Here is a 19,011-nt window from a genome sequence, read left to right as displayed (position 1 = left end):
GTAGCCAATGAGGAAATCCACGTCACTGACATTTCTCCACCAGAATTCTTCCCCCACCTCCCAAACACCCTTGTTTTTGTTCTGTCATAGTGTGCTATTGTAATATTAGTACTACCTTTTTTTTTTTTTACAGTGATCTTCTTTTCAAGATTTATAGTATCTGCATTCTGTAATAACATAGTGATGACCACAGGTAAGCCATTGTCACCACCGATCCTCATTTATGTAACGTAATCCATTCGTAAATCACACTGTCACATACTATTACTTTGGGGGAGAGTGATATAGTTCCTGAATTTCTGTGTTCAAAATGTCTTTGTCCTGCTTTTAAATGTGAAACAGCTACATGGTTTTGATCTTTTGAGTCATTTCTTTTTTTGTTTTTCTTCAAAACTCCTTCCATATTAATTAATACAGAGAATTCTGTAGCCAGTCGTCCTTCTTCTTCCAGTTAAAGGTCAGTAGTTTTGTTTGTTTGTTTGTTTTCTGGGAAAAACTAGATAGAAAATAGATAGACTCTGTAGTTCAAAAGGACTGATGCATCCATCTACTTCCTGCCGTAGTGCTGCTGTGATTATCAATGTTGCAGACGAGGTCTTCCTTCCTGTAAAACTTGCCAGGCAAAACAAATGGAAGTTCTACTGTTTGCCAAGCCTTATTTTATTTTATTTATTACTAGTGCATGCGTGCGTGCGTGTGCGTGTGTGTGTGTGTGTGTGTGTGTGCGCGTGTGCGTGTGTGTGTGCGTGTCCAAACTCGAACCCTGGCCTTTCATTTTTCTATGCTAAACCTGACAACCTATCTTGAAACACTATGAAGTCAGGGACCCCTTTAAGGGTAGAATCCTGGAATGACCCACAGTCATTCATGTTTCATGTAATCAGATGGCCACACTTGGGAGGAAGGCTGGGAAATAAAGCCTAACTTGTTGCCCCCCAAAATGAGGACAGTACAGATACTGGGGGACACTCAGCTCTAAGTCCATTTTACCTCTGAAAAGTTTTGTAGTTTTGTTAATGCAACCTCTTTGTCAGAGATCTTTATTGCTCTAAATTATATTTTTATCATTTATTCCTTATATTTATTTTTCTCACCCTCCTCCCTCCTGTTGTGAATAGTTTCCTCTGAGATTGAAACATTCTGTCATGCAGGAAAGTACCCTAAATAGTTTACAGGAAGGTAAACTATTCAAAATAGCGTCAGGAAGTCCCTGAAACTGACCAGATTCACTAGCGCCCCTCCCTGCCAGAGTAAACAATAGATGCTGAGAGTCCCTCTCAGAGGAGTGAAGAAAAGCTGCAAAGACAATTTTTAGGCAAGCCAAACCGCAAAAAAAGCCTCTGAGACCAGACCAGCTGCCTGGAAGAGGTTTAGGCCAAATGAGTCACAGGGAAGGGACACTCACCAACCTGTTGAGCTGCCTGCAGGCTGTGCAGTGTGCTCCAGGTTCCCAGCTTCTGTGAGCTGTCACCATGCTGGGGTGGGCCTTGGTGATGCAGCTGTCTTTGACTCATTTCTGCTCCTTTAAGCGACCCCTCACCTACACTCCTGTAAGCGACCCTTCACCCACACTCCTGTAAGTAACCCCAATAAAACTCATGGGTTTACCAAGTTGGATTTTGGAGGCATTTGTATTTTGGTCTGTTGTGGCTTTCCCATCTGGGGTGAGTAGATATGTGTTTCTCCCCAGGAAAAGTGTTGCCACACAGTACCTCCCTCTCCTTCTCTTTTGTTTTCCCTTTCTGCAGAACTGACTATGTAGTTCAGGCTGCTCCCCCAACCCCCACCCTCAGACAAGGTTTCTCCATGTAACAGCTCTGGCTGTCCTGGAACTCGCTCTGTAGACTTGTAGACCAGGCTGGCCTCGAAATCTCAGAGATCCACCTGTCTCTGCCTCCCGAATGCTGGGATTAAAGGCCTGAGCCACCACTGCCTGGCTCAGGCTGGTCTTGAACTCACAATCTTTTTGCTTGATCCTCTGGCGTGATTTTAATCTCTAGCCTATTCACTTTACATCTCTTCTTTTCCTTTGGGTTTCATATGGAAAACAACCAGACCAATGCTCCCACACACTAAAAGCCTCTCATTCAACTACACTGCGTTCTACTAGATATTTCTTACCCCTATTGCTAACTCACTCTTTACCTCCATAATGGTATGCTTCTTCCCTGTGGATATATTCTTTCAGCTCTACCCACAAGTCAGGCACTGTACTTCAATGGTGTAAAAGAAACTGAAGCAGGCCCCCACTTCCTAGGAACATATAATTCCCTCGGGGACATGGGACCTATGCTAGATCAGTTTATGTCAACTTGACATAAGCTAAAGCCATCTGAGAGGAGGGACCCTCAATGAAGTAAATGCCTCAATAAGATTGGATTGTAGGTGAGCCTGTAGGGCATTTTCTTAATTAGTGATGATGGGGGAGGACCTAGCCCATTGTGGGTGGTACTATCCCTGGGCTGGTGGCCCTGGGTGCTATAAGAAAGCAGGCTGAGCAAGCCATGAGGAGCAAGCCAGTGAGCAGCACCCCTCCATGGCCTCGGCATCAGCTCCTGCCTCCAGGTTTCTGCCTTGGGTTCCTGACTTCTTTTGATGATGAACGGTAGAAGTGTAAGCCAAACAAATCCTTTCAACTCCAAGTTGCTTTGGTCATCATGTCTCATCACAGCAATGACAACCGTCAGTAAGGCAGGATCTATCCATCTATCCAGGTGGGTGTGATGGATCGGTGTACAAAGGTACTTGCTGCCAACAATGATGATGTGAGTGTAAGCTCCAGAATCCACATGGAGATCAAGGGGAGATCTGACTTTCACACATTGTCCTCTGACCTCTGCATGTGTGCTGTGGTACCTGTGTGTTTTCAGGATAACACACACACACACACACACACACACACAGAGGCATAATATAAATAAATGTAATGAGACACACAAGTTCCAGATATCAGCACTGGCGGCACAGGGAAATGAGACGAGGTAAGAAGTGGAGCCCCCACATCACCCCTGAAATGGCGAGGAGCCACAATATACCTCCAGTTGTGAATAGAGTAAGGAACAAGGGTGTAAAAGCATTCCTCAAAGTTGCCACGGTAACCAATGCTGAACTAAAAATAGTGACAGACCTAGATTGTGTGGATGGAGCAAGAAATGTCAAGAGATGCGGTCTCGGGTCTGTGAATTGATAGACATCAAGTGTCGGCGTGGTATGGAGAGCCTCGGAGGGAACGGCAGAGGGAACAGCTAGAAACAGAAGGGCATGAGTGAGGGGGCAGGGTGAAAACTTTCCATTTCCGTGTGTGCATGTGTTGTGTGTGCATGTGTTGTGTGTGCATGTATGTGCATTGGTATGTGTGGAACACTTGTTGGGGTGTGTACGTGTGCATGCACGTGTGTGTGCAGAGACAGCACTCGATGTATTTAAACATCCTCAATGGCTCTTTATTCTTTGAGGCAGGATCTCTCAATCAAACCCTGGGGAGAGGGGTCCCCTGTCGCTGCCTCCTGAATTACAGCCAGGCCACCATGCCCATTCAACATGTACAGTGGGTTCTAGGGATTTGAACTCTGGACCTAACACTTGCAGAGCAAGCACTATAACCACTGAGCCATCCTCCCTGCTCTCAGATGTCTATCTTAACGGACCACTCCCACCGTGTGCCTGTTCTCAGAGGAAAACCTCCACATGTTCAAGAAGAGATAAACCTATTCAGCTGATGGTGACTCATCAGACATGTGGCTCCCATCATCCGCCACGGAACATGGGCTCTTGGGACACAATTCAGGGGGACCGTCAACGTGGACAAGAAAGTCTACGTCTTTATTTCACACTAGCCTCTTCCTGAAACCTAGCATTTGCTGTCTTTAAAGAAGCAAAAGCCACAGGACTATTTTGAAGCCCCGTGTCTTTGTCTTCCAAAGAACTAAGACTTTGGAGGCTCTTCCTGTCCCTTTACACTTACTGTAAATACCTTGAGATATTTATATTCCTCCCCACTTCAAGATGGGGGTGTCTCACTGTGTTAGCCCAGGCTGGCCTCAAATTCCTAACCCTCCTCAGCCTCCCCCGCACTGATAGGCCTGCACCCCCATCGACAACATAAAATGACGGTGTTTGTTGGGCTCCCAGCTAGCTTCCGTTAACCAGTGTGCTAACAGAAACACATGCCAGCTCACGGTGTTTGTTGCTTTAAGGTAAGTGCTAAGTTGTGGATTGCAGTGTTTCAAAACAGCTCGTGCGCAATCCCGAGCGTTATACTCTGGTGCCCTGCGAGCGTGGCTCTGACGACCTGGGCTCGGAGCCTCAACACCCATGAAAGAGCTGGGCGTGGCGGTGCACCTCTGCGAACCCAGGGCTAGGGAGTGGGCAGAGACACGTGGATCCCTGAAGCTCACTGGATTGACAGTCTAGTCAGTCAGCAAACTCTAGGCTTGGTGGGAGTCCCTATCTCAAAAAATAAAGCAGAAGACACTGACATTGACCTCTGGCCTCTACATGCATGTATGTGTGCATGTATACATGTGTATGTGTACATACATACATACACACACACACACACACACACACACACACACACACACACACACCCCACTGCTCTGAGAGAGCTCTATGTCACTGAGGAAGATGAGAAACTGGGTTAGAAGAGTCATGAGGTCATGGCGTCTATGAGTGTTTCCAGGACCCGCAAGTTGCCAGAAGCTGGGACCAGATGGATGGTAGATGGGGAACGTAAACTGAGGAGAGAATCACAGTGACCACGGTCCAGGTAAGAGCTGTGGTGACAGTTTTTCCTGCAAGCCCACTGCCTAAACCCCTGCGAGTGTCACCCACAAAACACTGGCCATAAACACAGGAAGGGGTGACCATCAGCTCCCATTTACCACCTAGGAAACATACTCCCAGCTGTGGCGGGGGGCGGGGGGGGAGGGGGAGACGAGTCCCAGACCACACAGCCAGTGAGGTGTACAGCTAGGGTTGAGACTGTGGGCTGCCTCATCCTCAGAAAGTGTCTGCCTGACTCACCCGTCGATGCTGCCAAGCTCAGTCCCACTCTCATCCAGCCCATGAAGCAAAGACCGGACAAGTCAGGCGGAGACAAGCCCAGCTCCCTGCAGGCCTAGGAAAGCTGTGGAGGTTTCCCTTTGCTTAGCTGGGAAGGTCACATTGAAGCCCATGCTCTGGGTGTCACCATCAAGGCTCAAAGCCTGCTTAGTCCTTCATTCATCTGTCCATCTGTCTATCCTCCCTTCCCTTTTCCTCCCCTGGATCTCACTCGATAGCCCAGGCTGGTCTTGAACTCACGACACTCTTGGTTCTGTCTCCTCAGTGCTGAGATGACCAGTGTGTCACCCCACCCAGTCTATTTTGCTCCACATACCTTACTCCTCTCTTTCCCATTTAGCCTTGGGAGTTCTCCTTGACATCAAGTCTAACTGCCCCCAACTGTTTTGGACCTTGTATATCCCTTCATGCTCCTCAATGTTGCAAGATGCTCCTGAACTTGATTTCTTAGGACCCCCCCCCCCCACCAAGGCCATAAACATCAGCTTGCTGTTTTAGTCTGTAGGTGGAGACAGCCATTGCTCTTGGACTGACTGATGAGCATCTTGTTGCTGAACTCTGCCTCTTCTGGACTCTCGTCTGCATTGTGCCCATGACAGCCACTGTCCCGAGCCATCCCCCTGTAATTACCACACAAGGACAAGGGGACAGCATGGATGCCCTGTGGAAATGCTCCTGTTGGTGCCCAGTGAAGCCTGAGGATGGGACAGCAGCTACACCTTGAGAACAGAGGATTCTCATCCCAGGGAGGAAAATGAGGCGGAAAATCAAGTTGCCACAGCAGAGGCGGGTGTACCAGTGTAAGGGTGATTAAAAGAAACCCTTGGAAGGAAAAAGAAAACAACCCCCAACCCCAAGTCCCTCAAATCTCCAAACAACTGCTAATTAAGCTCTTCAAAAGTCAAAAAAAATGAACCCTCTAGGCAGCACGTCCCACACTTCCAGTGCGGGCAATGATTTTTGTCGCAGCCAACGTCACACTGCCCATCACACATGTGTTTTGAAGGCGAGTTTTATTGGCTGCGTAATTGCAATCGTGTTTACCGTGTCTGTCTGCCTTTGCTGTAGGACAGTGCAGTCGACGGCAGAGCGAGGGACTCACGGTGCGTGTCTGCTGGCGCCCATTTAGACATCGTAATGAGGACATTTCACGGTGACACTGAGGATGTGTCTGTGAGGATCTGAGTCCTTTAAAGGCGTGCCTTGCCCAAAGACACTGCAGCTGACGCCGCTTTGAAGGCTCCAAACCTTGCTGAGCCTCTGGCTGTGCTGTGTTAACAAGGTGAAGGGTAATTCTCGGCCCTGCTTATTTCATGGAGCAGGGGAGAGGCTTAGTGATGGCTATGCAAAGTGGGAGGGGCATAATCTGACGGTTACATCGACGGGGACAGTTAGAGAGATACCCGGAGACAGAAGGGGAAAAAATGAGAGGAGACTCACCCTCCATCCCATCTGCAAAGCTATCTCAGACCCAGTCCCCACGACATGTGCCCCCCTACCCTCATCACGTAGTCTCTAGAGGCCACCTTGGTGATTACTTTTGGGCTCTACCCCATGTGTTTTTATTTTGCCTTCTTTTACTAAACCCACGAGTCTCCTAGAAAGTCAGACCTGGGCTAGTCTTGAGGACCCCAATCACAGAGAGGTAGTTATGGATGGATGGACAGATTTATAAATGGATCAGATGGATACATGAATGTGTGGGTGAGTGATTGGTGATGCAGGAATGGACACATGAGCTGGTGAATGGATGAGCAAATGGATGCATGAGCTGGTGAATGGATGAGCAAATGGATGAGCAAATGGATGCATGAGCTGGTGAGTGGTTGTATGAGCTGGTGAGTGGATGCATGAGCTGGTGAGTGGATGCATGAGCTGGTGAGTGGATGCATGAGCTGGTGAATGGGTGCATGAGCTGGTGAATGGGTGCATGAGCTGGTAAGTGGATGTACGAGCTGGTAAATGGATGCATGAGCTAGTGAATGGATGTATGAGCTGGTGAGTGGATGCATGAGATGATGAGTGGATGCATGAGTGGATGAGTGGATGCATGAGCTGGTGAATGGATGAGTGAATGGATGAGCTGGTGAGTGGATGCATGAGCTGTTGAGTGGATGCATGAGCTGGTGAATGGATCAGTGAATGGATACACCAATGGCTAGGCAGATGACAGAAGTTACGAACAGGAAGGAGGGAAAAAAGAGGGAAAGATGGATAGATGAATAAAAGGGTGGATGGATGAATGATTAGGTGGGTGAATGGAAGTGATGACTGATTAGAAGGGAGTGAGTGTGTGTGTGTGTGTGTGTGTGTGTGTGTGTGTGTGTGTGTGTGATGGAGTGAATACGTGGTGTAGGAGAGAGTGGTCAAACCTTTCATACTCTCTCAACAACTAATTTTAATGGCATCTGGAGTTCCTCTGAGGCCCAGACTTTCCATAGCAGCTTCCTTGGTGAGTCAAGGTGGGGGATCTGCTTCTCAGTGCCACTCATTCCCTGGGGGCACGTGGAGGACCATGGCTTTGCACTGGATGCCCATGTAAGGTCAGCAGGGGCAGGAGTGATGCCCATGGTAGTGGGTCAGGGTAGGAGTCCAGTGGGGAGCAGACTCACTGGCCAGCAACACCACACAGTTCCAAACAGAGCTTCTTTTTCTCCATTCACAGGAATGACCCATTGAACACATGTGCTTTTTTTTTTTTTTTTTTTTTTTTTTTGGAGAACATGTTTTTATCTGCAAGCATCAAATATCTCTTCATAATTTATCATTCTGGAAACATGGTCAATGTTACAGAAAAGCTGTTTCTTTTTTCAGTCTGTGTTCTGTAAGTAAACTGAGTCACAAGAGGAGGAGGAGGAGGAAGAAGAAGGAGAAGAAGAAGAAGAAGAAGAAGAAGAAGAAGAAGAAGAAGAAGAAGAAGAAGAAGAAAAAAAAAGAAGTTGTTGAAGTAGTAGTTGGTCTAGCCTTGTCTAATCCCAGTGGAAGGGAAGAAGAACCAAGATGAATGGGGTCAAAAAACAACACAGTAAATGGACAGAATCCAGCAGAGAAAGGGAACAATCCAGAGAACACACAAGCACTAGGGTTAGGAGGGTAGGGCCCGCAGTTAGAGTGGCAGTCTCATCACACTGTTGCTGTGACTCAGAGGCCCTGTCACTGCCCACCTTGGTTTCCATACCTCTTAACTGGAGGAAGCCATATTCATATGGCTCCTAGGAGGGTCCTAGGAATAACAAAGGCGGGGGAGGCGGAACTACAAACTGTGGGGTGCGGTGCACGTGAGAGATGGGTCGTTTTTCAGACACTGACTGGATCGGTGGGTAGGGTTAAATGGAATGAGATTTGAGTTTCTCTGGAGTTCAAGAATGCAAAGGTAGATGGAAGTACAGTGACATCCATAGACGGTCCCATGCAAAGATGGCCACGCAGGCTTGTGGACACCAGTGCAGCTTCACACAGCACTTGACACAGCCTCCACCCATGTCCTTACACAGACACACCATCCCACTTCTGTAAATGTACCATTAAACACACGAACCCGGGGCCTTGTATGGTAGGGTACTCAATCTATATCTCAGCTTTTAGGGGGCAAAGAGGGTTGTGAGTTTGAGGCTAACCTGGGCTACACAGCAAGAGTCCATCTTCACATAAAGGAGTGAATGAGCAATTGCATGAATGGACACGCGTGTGCGCGCGCGCGCACACACACACACACACACACACACACACGAGTGCACATGGGGACCCTTGCTCACACTCATGTATACCCTTGGGGTCCAGCGCATGATGAGGAACCATGGGCTGAGGGAATGGATAACTGACCGGCAAGGTGGGCTCCTAGTCAACACTTGAGGCTTGTGTGAGGTATGAGGAGAGGGCAAGGCTTGAGCCCTGGCCCCCTTGGCAGTTCCAGGCTTCTGTCTCTCTTAGCTCTTAGCTGAACACAAACTCCTCCCCCCGCTTATGCTGTGTTGCTTAGTTTGGGGGTCAGCCGTCACAAGCCAGAGTCACCTGAGAAGAGGGAACCCCAATTAATGAAATGCCTCCATCAGACTGGACTGAAAGGCAAGACTGTGGGACATTATATTTTTCCTTATTTTTTTTCTTAGACTCTTTTATTTTTTAGATGTATGAGTGTTTTGCTGTGTTTTATGTATGCACACCATGTGCAAGCATGATGCACACACAGACCAGAAGAGGGCATCAGAGCCCCTGAAGCTGGAGTCACAGATGGTTGTGAGCCACCATGTGGGTGCAGGAAACTGAACTCTGGTCCTCTGTATGAGCAACAAGTGCTTTTAAACACTGAACCATCTTTCTAGCCGATGATGATGGTGGTGGTGGTGGTGATGGTGACAGTGATGATGATGGTGATGATGACAATGATGAATTTTATGTAGCCCTGACTAGCCTGGAAATCTCTTATTTAGACCAGGCTGGCTCTGAGGTCTAAGTAAGAGATTTCCAGGCTAGTCAGGAAATCTCCATTTGCCTCTACATCCCAAGTGCTAGGACTGCAGGCATGAGCCACCACATCTGGCCTCTATTTTCTTGATTAACGATGGATTAGCCCAGCTCACTGTGTGCAGTGCCATCCCTGGGTCCTGGGTTGTAAAGCAAGCAATCCAGGGAGCAGCATTCCTGCAGGGCACTGCTTCAGTTCCTGCCTCCAGGTTCCTGCCTCCAGGTTCCTGCCTCCAGGTTCCTGCCTCCAGCTTCCTGCCTCCAGCTTCCTGCCTCCAGCTTCCTGCCTCCAGGTTCCTGCCTCCAGGTTCCTGCCTCCAGGTTCCTGCCTTGGTTCCAATGATGATGGACTGCAAGCCGTCAACCAAACACACTCTTCCTTCTTTCAGGGATTTTGGTCACAGTGTTTATCACAGCAACGGAAACTGAACTAAGCCATGATCCTTCTTCACCTCTCCACTGAGGCACAGAGCCCTGATGCCTGTACTTTGGGTTCAGGGGAGGAAAGGCCCCAGATTTTCCATAGTGAGGGGCTCCCTGTGGTTGATGTACCAGTACAGCCCTTTGCATCACCAGAAACTTGACCATGTAACTTACACACACATTGCACCCACCATGCCAGGAGAGAGGCCACATGGCATCCACACCCCACAGCCAGGGAATCATCGGTCCTGAAAACCAAGGGACTGGTTCAACAACAAAAGCCCACTAAGTGGAGGGGCTAGGATTTGAACTCAAGCCCCAGGCTCTTCCTTGTCATTCCCCTGACTTCCCACGCTAGGTTTGGTGCTCCTGTTGACTTCCCTTGACTCTCTCCATTGGAACGAGCCCCACACGATCCTCCTCTAGCTCCCTGCACATCTTTGCCCTCAATCTAGAAACCGCCCCGTGTGGTGGGTGATGCATATGTCTCACGCATGTGGCCTTGGATGGGCCAGTGAACCTGTGGCCCAGCTTCTGTGTCTTTTGAAGTGAAGGTGGCTGGCTTACCTGGGAAACTGACATTTTCCTCCGCCCCATGGCCCCCCTCACCGCTGGGGACAGCTTGAGCCAGTGACTAACAACTGACCTGGTGCTGAGCTGACTCGCTTGGGCCTCTGGGGGGTGTGACTCTGAGATGTAGCCCCCTGGACTAGTCGAGGTTGGTCCCAGCCTTGCTCAGTGCCCTGTGTAAGCCTCTCCTGCACCCTTGTCCAGGCAGCCCTCCTTCCACGAACTGAGACCCGAGGCAATCCCTTTCCTGCTCAGGTGCCAACTGAGATTGGCTTGGTTGACCCCACTTATCATCATGACCCCCGGAGAAGCTCTGATCAGATCCTAACCACCCCTCGCTCCAGCTATGTTACACACAGCACTCCTTCTGTGCCAAGGAGATCAGCTGGACTGTGTTCTGCCCCCGACCGGCATGTAGCCCAAATCCCAAAACACAACAGGAGTTTACTAGCTGTTTGTTGAATGAATACAGGAACAGATGTCTGAGGGCTGTCTGTCTTCCCAAGAGTCTGCCTTTCTCAGGTACTATCAGGGTCTCTTCCCACTTCAAGGTCACTGCTGTCCTCACCTGCCTGATAGCCTCATCTGCCATGTCCCCCCTGGCTGGCCTGGGACTTGTCAGTTGCCTGGTTACCATAGGGGGGTCACCAGGGGAACCTCAGGACCCTTCAAATGGGGACTGAGATAGCAAGACCTCCCTCCGTCTCTCAGGCTTCTTCTGGAACATTGGACTCCTAATCCGTGTTCCTAGAATTTTGTTTGGGCAAAAGTTTTCCATGTCTGCCTGCAATGTACAAATAGCTCTTCACTGTTTTCTGCAGGCCCCACCCACTCCCTTAACGCTGCCCACACCTTCCATCACCAGCTCTAGGACAAGAGAGTGTTCATATACAGGCGTGGCAGAGCCCGCCCATCATCCCGGCATAGGGAGGGAGGAGGCAGGCCCTGTCTCAGAAAACCAGGGGCTTAGGTTGGCCATGCTCTAGGCGATTCCCCCACACCCATGAGGACACAGGCAGTGCAGACTAGACTTGGTGGGTTATTAAAAAAAAAAAAAAGAATGACATGAAGTTGGGAAGGGGTGAGGGTGAATATGATCAAAATACATTGTGTGCATGTATGAAATTTTTAAACAGTTAATAAAAACATTAAAAAACAAACAAATGAACCAAGAGGGCAGGGGCTGTAGTTTAGTGGGAGAATTTGCCTAGCATTCAAGATCCAGAGTTCCATTCCCAGCATGGCGAACTAAATAACACCAGGAAAGAAAATTGCTTATGTCCCGCTGAAGAGTTTTAAGGTGTGGGTCCCTGGGTCACTAGACAGCAGGTGGGAAGGGGCTCAGGGAGCTATTGGAGGATGGGGGGAGGGGCCCGAGTAGGTGAGTCATTTCATGTGCTACACGAGGTGGTGTCCAGCTTGTGGGAACACTAAATGCTCCTTCTCTTTAATGAGTGACCTAAGCGGATGCCTTGGGCAGGCTTAAGCAGCAAGTCAAACAATCAGACTCTCCCTTGGAAAACGGCAGTTAAGCCATGGGCACACGTGGAACGTCACCTTGTCACCTTGTCCCCGGGGGTGGGGGTGGGGGGTGGATATTTTCAAAATGCTAAAAGATCTATTATGTCATGAACTGAATTCTGGGCGCTGGCCAGAGCCACTGATTCCCAGAGGACCCTGGGGACATTCTGATGGGTGCTGCAAGGGGACCCCAAGAAGGGACTTCAATCTGCTTTAGCATCTTCCAGACTGGACATGGGTGTCCTGCTGCAGACAGTGGGGAGAGAGGAGGGACTATGGAGTCTCGAGTTCGGATGCCTTGGTGTGTCTGCACCAGTGAGCACAGAATTTGGCTCACTTAATGAACACTGCCCAGTGCAGAGTGGGCTGTGGGAATGAAGGCCTCCGTGGCAGAGGACTTACGGGGGAAGCTACCTTGTCATTCGGTCCCGAGAGCAAATGTTTCTCTGTAAAGCGTTTGTGACCTGACTGAGGTCTTGGCTCACTACTGTATCCCTGTGTCAGGCCCAGGTCCTGGGTGGGAGGAGGCTGCGGAGGACCTTCCATGGGGGAAATGAACTAGGGTCAGTATTTCCCAGAAAGCAATGGGGCTTCTCTGTGGTTAGTCCTCCTCTTCTGCTTGCCTCAGACTCACAGACATGGGGTACTAATCACCAGCTGGATAGGAGCCTGGGAGACAGAGCCGGCTAAGTCCCAAGATGAACACACAATGGGGGGGCAGCGGTGCAGCTACCGGCCAGTGAACTCATAGGGTGCTGCATCCCCCAGGACTCACCCCCTCCCGCCCCCTACAAAAGGACAACACTAGACAGAGCAGCCTCAGTAACCAAAGCCTCCAAAGTGCAACACGAAAGACAGACACTTCATAGTGCCCTGCTAGTCACAGGGGTGACCCGTCCTTCCTTCTTAGCCTACCCATCAGAGCCACTCTCCGAGATGCATGTGACAGACACTATATAGGAAATGCACGCCAAGGGACCTGGACCCTGAGGACGGTGGAGCTTGATGTAAGTTGGCTGTGTGAATACAGAAATGGGCAGCCAAGGGCATGCCTGTAGTTCCAGCATGTAGACAGCTGCCTCTACTTTCCTAGGTCCTACCCAGGTGTTCTCCAACTTTAGAACCACCACTGGGAGTAGTGACAGGTGGTGCCACTCGAGAAGACCCTCCCATGGCTACAGAAACCTCTCCCAGCCAGGAGCTGAGGCGCCATAGACCCAGCCCAGGGACCAATCACGAGTCGCCTCACATCGGGCAGGTCTCAGTTGCACCCTCCCTGGAGTCTGTCCCACGGGCAGGCAGCTGCCCCATACACTGCCCCTCTAGGGGAGCAACTTCCCATGGGGGAGTTAGGAAGCAGTCCAGACCCCGCCAAGCTGAACCAGTGGCCCTAGAAGCAGGTGCAGGGTCAGGGCCTGGCTTGGCCTTCTGTGCCCCGGGACACATGGCATCTGGAGCCGTAGCCTCCCCCTGAAGAGCAGCTTTGGTACAGCCACCTCTCCAGCTCCCCTGTGGGGCCACCCCCCAGCATGGGCTCTGGAGCCAGCAGGTTGGAGGAACACAGCTCTAGATGCCCACCCAAGCTGACTCGGAGACAGCCTTCCCTGGGGTGTCCAGGACAGAGGCAGGAACTCCTCCAAATAGCCTCCGTCTCAGCTAGTCCCTCATCCACCCTTCATGCCTCCTCCAGAGGCAGCGTGGGGGTGCCCTCTGCGACTGCATGACTCAAGGAAGGACACTGGATGGCATATGGGTCCCCTGGGGTCTCCTTGAGGTGAGGCTGAGGAGAAGGGGGTCCAAGGTGCTGGGAGGCCCGGGAAGGCCTCCAGACAAAAACTCTGCTGGAGGAGGAGCCCCCTCCCCTGATGCCCAGTGCCCACACGCACACCCAGCTTCCCTACCACCCAGGGGACAGAGTCCCCACCCGCTACTCACGGGCTCCTGCGAGGCCTCCCCCTGGCATGGTGGTGTCGCCCCTCAGTCCATGCTCCCCATCTGGAGAGACTGCCGCTCTAATCAGCAGCCCTGCGTGGTGCGGCCGAGCGACTCAGGGCCTTAATTGACACCAGGTGGCCCCTCCCCAGGGGCAGGCTGGGAGGCGGCTCAGCACGAGGCCCAGAGGCCAAGCCCTGGGCAGGGGGGGTGCACCCAGGCTCAGCATGCTCAGGCTTCCCCTGGATAGTGGAGAGAGGTAAGGGTGGCTAGCCAGCCCCCGGGCAGCCCTCCCTGCATCGTGCCAACTCTGCTTCCCTAGACTCTGACCTTTCTTTCATTCCAGAGGCTGTGGTGGCTGTGGCAGCTTCTGCCAGGGACGGAGGTGGCTCAGGTTTCCCCCAGCTGGCTGGGATGGCCTGGAGTCAGGACTGCAGCCATGGGTCTTCTGTACCTAGGCCTTGCCTGCTGGATCTGAATATGGCCCTTCACAGTGCCACCCTGGAAGCTTTAAGTGAGCATTTATTATGTGCCAGGGTGGATGCCTGCGCTGCCCCCAGACAAATCTCACAAGCTCCACAAGACAGCTATTTGTAGATAAAGCTACTGAGGCTCAAAGTTTCTTCTCCCAAGTCACACAGCAGGAGAGTCACCGTGCGCCTCACTCAGCCCTGACACTGAGTGACACATGACTTCTCACCATGCCATTTGCAAAGTAGATGACATCAGGCCCCTTGTTTGAGTCAGGACAACTGAGGCTCCAGGACAGGAAGCCAGTTCTAAAAGACACACAGCCAAGTAAGAAATAACAGCCTGCCACTAGGTATGTGGAGTCAGGTTGCTGAGGCCTTCTCTCCTGGCCCACCTGTGCCCCAGCTGATCTAAGGGTTCCAGTGTGCAGCCCCAGCAGGGGATGTGCCAGAAAGAGCACTGGACATGGAGTCAGGAGACCTGTGTGACCTCAAGCAGGTACCTCTACCTCTCTGGGCTTTGCCGCAGCTGTAGTGAACAACAGCTGAGATGAGCCTGGGATTGGAGAGTGGAAAAGTGTGGTGTCATCCTCCATCCCCCCCACTCCCCCGCCCCCACCTTCCCCGAGGCCCTGGCGCTGCTCCTCCTCCTCACTGCTGGGGAGTGGGACCCAGAGGTAGGAATGCACAGGCCTCCTGGAGAATTCCTGGGGAATCTTGCCTCCCTGCCTGAGCAATGAGAGAATAAATAAATAAATGTCCCGTACCTGCCTCTGGGTAATGGTATTCATTGAAGACCTACTGTGTGCAGGGATATAAGGGCAGATGTAAGCGGTGCCTATCTGGTAGAGATGGAAATGAAGGTGTGATCTTTTCAAATGTCTTATTAGTGTATGTTAATGGTAAAAGGTGTTGTTTATGCCACGCACCTGACGAATTGAGGCAGCTCTTATTGTGTCTTTATTTAATAAAAGAACTTTTGGAGTGCCTACTGTGTGTTGGGCATTATCCCAGGTGCTGGGGCTGCAGCAGCTGATGGGCCCGCATCCCTTTGGATGATTGAATAATTACTGTATCATTATCCTCAGGCAAGACAGGTTTCCCCACACGTGGTTGAATAACACGCCCGTCTGCGGTGGTCTGCCCCCCTCGGGAGCTCCAAAGTGGAGTGTGGGATTCTAGAATGTTCTTAGGCCTAATCCTCAGGGCAGCTTACGGACTCATTTTGGCCCTGATTGGCGGGCACCCTGGCTGGTAGCTCATACCCCTGGCGCACACCCAGCCTCCACGTGGGGCTGGGGAAGATGAGCCGTGACTCAGGCTGCCTGACTTGTCAGGTGAGACACGAAGGGAGCAGACAGCTGGCTGGGCTGTCGGCCATGAGGCCTCCGGAGCCAGGTCCCGAGGCAGGTGACCGGGTACGGGCCGGCCGAGACCTAAAGATGACAAAGCACTGAGCTCAGATGACTGATGGTGGGGCCACCAGCAAACGAATTCTAGTAAGAATCGTGAGGCAGGCTGCCGGGTGAGCGGATGAGTTCCCCGTCCATCTACGGATTCCAGAAATTGGGAGAGATTCCAAAAAAACTAGTTGGACCTCTCTGTGCCTTTCTCCGGAATTGATCTCAGACATCAACTGACGACATCTTCAGAGTCGTCGCCCACACTGGGGCAGGAGGTTCGCTGCCCCTCCCCAGCTCTCCCCTCTCCGGGCAGCCCTAAGCCAGAGCTCTGTTTTTGTTTTTGTTTTTCTTCCCCACAGGACTTCCCCACATGTAGGCCTGGCACATGGTAGGTGCTCAGCAAATATCTTGTATTAAGAACAGACTGTTGAAACTTTCGCTTCCAGTGTTCCTTTCAGCTTGAAGCGAGCGTGACCCAGGTGAGCAGTCATCCTGTCATTCATACACTTGTTCTCAGTTCCACAGAATCGTTCCAACCCCGGTGAAGCCCCTCTGGGAAGCCACACTTTCATAATGCCCCACCCCCGCGTGTGTGTGCATGCGTGTGTGTGTGTGTGTGTGTGTGTGTGTGTGTGTGTGTGTGTGTGTGTCTGTGTGTCTGTGTCTGTGTGTCTGTATGTGTATACACGTGTGCGCGCATGCGCAGTATCTGCAGAGTCCAGAAGACGATGGATGTCGGCTCCCCCTGGAAATGGAGCTGCGAGCTGCTGGGAGCTCCCTGACATGGATGCTGGAAACTGAACCTGTGTCCTCTGGAAAAGCAGCCAGTGCTCTAAACCACTGAGCCCTCTCTCCAGCCTCGTGATGGTTATTTTGTTTGTGTGTGTTTGAGTTATTTTTAATTCTGTTATTTTTTTTTTTTTTGAGACAAGGTCTCATGTAGCCCAGGATGTCCTCCAATTCACCTTATGGCCCAGGATGACCTTGAACTTCTGCTCTCCGTCCTGAGAGCTGGGATTACAGGTGTGCATCACCACAGCGGCTCCAGGGTGGCACTTTTGACTAGGTAATCGTCACAGGTGTTAATGACAGTCATGGTGACAGCCTTGGCCCTGCATCCACATAGGAGCAGGAACTTGCCAATTGCTTCCACATCTGTATTGGGAGGAAAAAAGTCCAAGAGCTGCTTGCTCCAAACCCAGGTTCCCCATCCTCTTGGTGCGCTGGGCAGGTGGAGCCTGGACGCTCCACTCCAAGGCTGGGATCGTAGCTAGGGAGCTGCTGGGGAGCTGGGGAGCTGCTGGGGAGCCGGGAGCCAGTGATACATATCGCCTGCCTGAACTCTCATCTGTTACACAGTTAGTTCTAATCTGAGCCTCCAGCAGAGTGAGGTCGATTCTGTTACATACTGGCAGCCACAGACACACCCAGAACCATCCCGAAGGGGTAAAGGAGGCAAAGCTGGTTAAGGCGGAGCCAGAACAGCAGCATACCTGTGATGACAGCACTCTGAGGCAGGAGGGTGCCGAGTTTGAGGCCAGCCTGGGCTTACAGAGTTCCAGGAGGCTGGTGTGGGTTACAGAGTGAGAGAGCCTACATGGAAAAAATAAAATAAAAAGATAAATAAATTATGGCAATGTACTTTAACCCAGTATCCAAAAAAAAAAAAAAAAAAGGCTTGAGCCAAAATGTAATTGGTATAAAAATTATCAACAAATGATTTTATTTACTCTATTGTATTTTGTCTTTGAGACAGGGTCTTAACTATGCAATCCAGGCTGGTATGAAACTCAGAGATCCACCTACCTCTGCTTCTAGAATTAAAGCCTTGTGCCACCCACCACACCTGGCATTATTTAATTTTTTTGATGACGGTCTCATATGGCCAGGGATGGCTTTACAACTATATGTAGTCATGGATGACATGTATGGAGTAATACAGATCTCGAAAGTTCTCATGACTGAGGGAATGAGCAGAGGAGGCTGTCCTCCACTCCATGGTCAGGTGTCCCTGAACCCAGGGACACCAGGGTGGCACATGTACTGTCATTTCTGATACCTTACCTCTCTCATAACACTAGCATGCTGGGCCAGATGGCCACAGTACACTCAGTGTCCTGCTGAGATACAGGCCTTCTCTCCTGGCCCATGTGTATCCCTACTTATCATAGGTTCCAAGTTTGACCACAGATTGAGTTTTAGGAGAAAGAATGCTGGGCATTGAATTGGGAGTCTTGTGTGACCTCCATCAAGTCCCTCCAGCTCTCCGGGTTTTGTGAGGTGCCATGACTGTCAAAGGGAAATCTCCCGTGGCAAAAGTCTTCGTGACTGGGACTCACAGGGTATGGCTAGGTAGTCTCAGAGTGGCTGTTTCCTGGGAAGCTCCCCACATTGGCCCACATGTTTCCTGGGGGTGGGACTCATGGCTGCCCCAGGAGCCAGAGGCTTAGGACTCAGAACTGGCTGGAACCAGAGTTGTGGGGGCCCCAAACGCGGCTTGGTCACAACAGCTTGAATGTCTTTGTACCTTAATTTCTTCAGTTGTAAGTTGGGAATGGCCCCACCCTAGTCTGAAGCAGTACTATTCAGCAAGACTTGGTCCCAGGGTAGCAAGTGACTGTCTAGCTTCAGAATGTTATGGTGGGGCGGGGTGGGGTGGGGGGGGGGGTGAGGTGTGAATGGCTGGCGCACAGCGGCAGAACCTGGTGACCAGCTTCTTGGCTAGCGGATCTATGAAGATGGTTTGCAGAAGTTGCCCCGAGTCCTCAGCAAAATGCTGACAGTGATGGAGGACACTCCCAAGGCAAGGGCAGACAGTACCATATGAAAGAGTGAAAGGAAACGGTACTTTGTTCAGAATGGGAAAAACCTCAGAATCCTCCGAGCACATCATAGAGGCTATGGAAAGGTCCTGCCTGTGGAGTGGGGAATAGGGTTCCCTGAATTACACATAGCTCTGGTTCTACCTATAGTGGTGAAGACTGCAGTTTGGGGGCTGGGGTAAAGATAGGGGAGCCCCAGAACAAGCTAGCTGACCACACTAGCCGAATGGGCAAACTTCAGGTTCAGTGGGAGACCCTGCCTCAAAAAGTAAGGTGGAGAAAGATGGAGGAAAACATTCAGATATTCAGTGTCAATACCTGGCCTACACACGTGTGTGTTTC

At 50.9% G+C, this 19,011-nt stretch overlaps 1 protein-coding gene across 1 annotated transcript in view; it reads right to left on the bottom strand.

Annotated features, from left to right (window-relative positions):
• Positions 1 to 14,075, bottom strand: part of Nos1 (nitric oxide synthase 1) — a 179,697-nt gene extending 165,622 nt beyond the window's left edge. Inside the window, 1 exon segment of the mRNA XM_052755171.1 lies at positions 13,978 to 14,075. The gene's annotated coding sequence lies outside the window, so the exon portion shown is untranslated.
• Between the last annotated feature and the right edge of the window lie 4,936 nt (positions 14,076 to 19,011).

This window comes from Peromyscus californicus, unplaced genomic scaffold (assembly GCF_007827085.1).
Source record: "Peromyscus californicus insignis strain IS unplaced genomic scaffold, ASM782708v3 Scaffold_2__1_contigs__length_46816999, whole genome shotgun sequence".
Lineage (NCBI taxonomy): Eukaryota > Metazoa > Chordata > Mammalia > Rodentia > Cricetidae > Peromyscus > Peromyscus californicus.
Note: the sequence above shows the minus strand (reverse complement) of the source record. Positions and strands in the feature narration are given on the sequence as shown.